The sequence below is a fragment of the Crocodylus porosus genome, unplaced genomic scaffold, assembly GCF_001723895.1.
Source record: "Crocodylus porosus isolate Cpor-Errol unplaced genomic scaffold, CroPor_comp1, whole genome shotgun sequence".
Classification (NCBI taxonomy): Eukaryota; Metazoa; Chordata; order Crocodylia; family Crocodylidae; genus Crocodylus; species Crocodylus porosus.
The window spans coordinates 47,459,307-47,462,578 of record NW_017728909.1 but is presented as its reverse complement, the minus strand read 5'-3'; positions in this window follow the sequence as shown (position 1 = coordinate 47,462,578).

Below are 3,272 nucleotides of genomic sequence, written 5' to 3'. Positions count from 1 at the left end.
GGAGAGGGGAGGAAATCTGTAGGAGAGAAAAGAGAGCCTGGCTGACACGGAGCCTGTCAGAAAGAAAATGGCAATGGGATATATGTAAAATGCTCTAATCGCATCCCGCTCCTCCGCACACTTGTTTTGTCAAGTGTGCGGACCCGCCCGGGCAGCGCTGGAGATGTGTTTACAAGGATTTTATTCCCCGTCATCTTTCCATTTTCCCAGCGAAGCCAGAAAAGTGCCAGTCAAGTCCGTTCCTTTTATCGTTTACGGCATTTCCCACCTGATCATATGAGCTGAAGTTCCCTAACAAGGAAAGGCTTAGCACAATGGCCCCCAAAATCTTCAGAATGACAAGAGTGTCTTCAGAAATCACTTCAGAGCAAAGTAAAAGGATTTTCTATGACGGATCCAGTGATTTTTCCTCAATAAATAGGTTTTAGATTGTTACACACACGTAGAACTGGAACAAAGGGAACTACCAGAAAATATATTGGTTGCCCCTAATAAAATTTATTTAGACAGTTTACTTCTCATAAAAAATAGAGATTGAATTTCGTACAAGAGTGCCTGCCAAGGGGCCAGGCGCAGGGAAATCATTTTTCCCTTTTCCTTCCCTTCTTCTTTCCGTAAACGAAGCTCACAGAGGCCCCGATCCTGAGGGCCTTGCACAGGCAGCCTGCGCCCCACCCCCCAGCCCAGCCGCCCTCCAGGGCTTCACTGGGCGTTTTGCCTGAGCAAGGACTGCGGGAGAGGGGCTCGCGGAGCTCAACCGACAGAAACCTCACTCCCTCCTGCTCCGACCCTGGGAAAAGGCATAGGACTTTGCAACCTCCAGGGCTTTTTAGGAAACCAGCTCTAGGTCCTGCTTGAAGCAGTGCGCAAGGAAAAGGAGCGTATTTAACCCAATCCTGCTGCCGTTTAGCAGCGCAACCCGTCGGCCTCCTCTCATTACCTAGTGTGCAAGAAATAACAGACAAGCGGGGTAAAGTACTCAAGTCAGAAAGCTGGGCTGACGCCAGCAGCTGCTGTTGGGAAGGGTTGGGGTGGGATATTTCATGTCTGTGTGTACTGGGCTCCCGCCCGGCCAAGGGGCGTCTGTCTGTCCGCAGAGCGCCGTGCCCCGGCCCCGCTGGGCTGCCCGCCGGGCGCCTGCTGCCTTTTCGGCGTTTCCAGACAGGCGCGCTGAAATATAGGATATGATGATGCACATTCCTGCTATTAAATGCTGAATTGTAACATTGTTCCTTTTAATGAGGAGCGCCTCCCTCAATAATTAACGACCTCGCCTTTCCCTATTTTCTTGCCTGATGAAAAGAATCAATTTTAATTCGTCGTAAATTACAGCCATGCTTTTGAGTGTTATTTGCTTACAGAAAACAAATCAAGTGACTTAGGCTCCTGTTTACTTTTCCGGATCTGCATAACCTAAACACAGATGACAAATCAAACCCCATCCTTTCGTTAGGCGTAATTTGGAGTTAAGAAATGGAAGAACCACGACACGTGTTTTCATTTCAATCAGCCCTTTCGAAAAGATGATTTCCTGGGAAATCAAATCCGAGGCTGCCAGCAGCGCCAGGTCCCAGAGTAGTCTTTCCAGTTAGAGCTAAATATTATGAGCCTCCCTGCCTCGGGATATCGCCCTGCGTGGTGCATTTCGGAGCTGTGGTATCCATCCCTCTTGGAAAGCAACTTTTCAAAGTTGAAGCACATGCAAGAGTGATTAGGACTAGCCTAGCATGGGACTCGCAGCCACAGGATGTTCCGGCGACCCCCTTGCTGTGCACGGCCAGGCGTGATCTGGAACCGGACCGTCTATTTCCAAATGTATTTAAGAAATACGATTTCCCTCCCCCGGGTTTAATTTTTTTTCATTTGTTTATTTTAAATATCCCTGACTACGTCTGACAGTCCCTCTCAGATTGCCTGCTGCTGACAGACTGTGCGGGGAAGCTCTCAGCAGCGAATGGGTTGCTTCAGCTAGAAAGGCTGGCTCCTATCAATTAATTTTCATCAGAACGATGACAACCAGTCTTTTATGGGGAAAAAGCTATTTTAATATAAGGTACGTTTGACCCCTTGGATCTATTCCATTCAAACACATACTTTTCCAACGCACAAGTCAACGCAGCCAAGCACGCGCGCACACACGCACACGCACACGCACACGCATAGCTAGGCAGCTTATTGGGGTGCTTTAGGTGATCAAACTTTTGCTTGGCAAACACCACGCAATGTAGCGCGGTTTGCTCAATCAAAGGCGCAGTGCTCGACTTGTCGTGCAAGTGAAAGGCATGTTAGTACAACGTATTCAAAAATGTATATCTTTGCTGGGGGGGATCACAGAGCTCTAGGAAATCTATTTTTTCTTAATAGGAAATCGCACCAACGGGCAGGATGAATGGACTCTCAGACATAACAATGAAAAATATACACCCGAGACTGACATGGAGCGTGTCTCCTTCCCTCTCTTTAACACCCCGGTTTTAATCCCTCCAGCTCCATGGGAGGAAGGCAATCAGGAGCATGCATGTTTTGTTTGTATGTGTTAAGTTCGCTGCTTTTCTGATTTCTATTTACTCAAGATAAATAATCATATATCAGTTATTCAGTTAGGTGACAAGGCTAGTAATTGGAATAAAAAAGAAAACATCTCATCCTTATCTCTTTCTATAACTAGATATAGCGCTAATAAGACTGCATCAATCTTATCTAGCAAATAAATAAAATAGACAAACAAACAAATTCGCCTCCAACAAGTTAATGCGGTGTATCTGAGTGGAAAGTAGATATTTTCACGCATTCTGGAGATGAGGAGTGACTTTTAATAAAATCACAAGAAAAACAAATGTAATTCTGTAAGCAATTTCAGAGCCCAGCCATCTCTCCCCGGCGCGGGGTAGTTAGTATTCGCCCGCCGTCTGCCCCTCTTCTTTTTAAAACCCAGTTAGCTCCAGAAATATGACTGTCACTCAAGCTGGGACCTCTGGATCCACCCGCCTCTGCCAGCTGGGGGGCCGGGCGGGAGGCCGCGCGGCTGCTTTTACAAGGATGATTTTTGTTGACTTTCCCCCTCTCGCTCTCTTCCCCGCTTTTCTTTCCCCTTCCCTTCCCCTCTCGCCCGAGCGAGGCTAATTCGGGGCGTCTATATTCACTCAATTAGAGAAATCTAAAGAGAAAATCGATCTCCCATCTGCAGAAATGCCAGCTTAACAAATTAGATTCTTGTTTCGTGCAGGTGATTTGGTGACAGTTGGGGAATTAGAAGTAATAAGTTGTTGTGT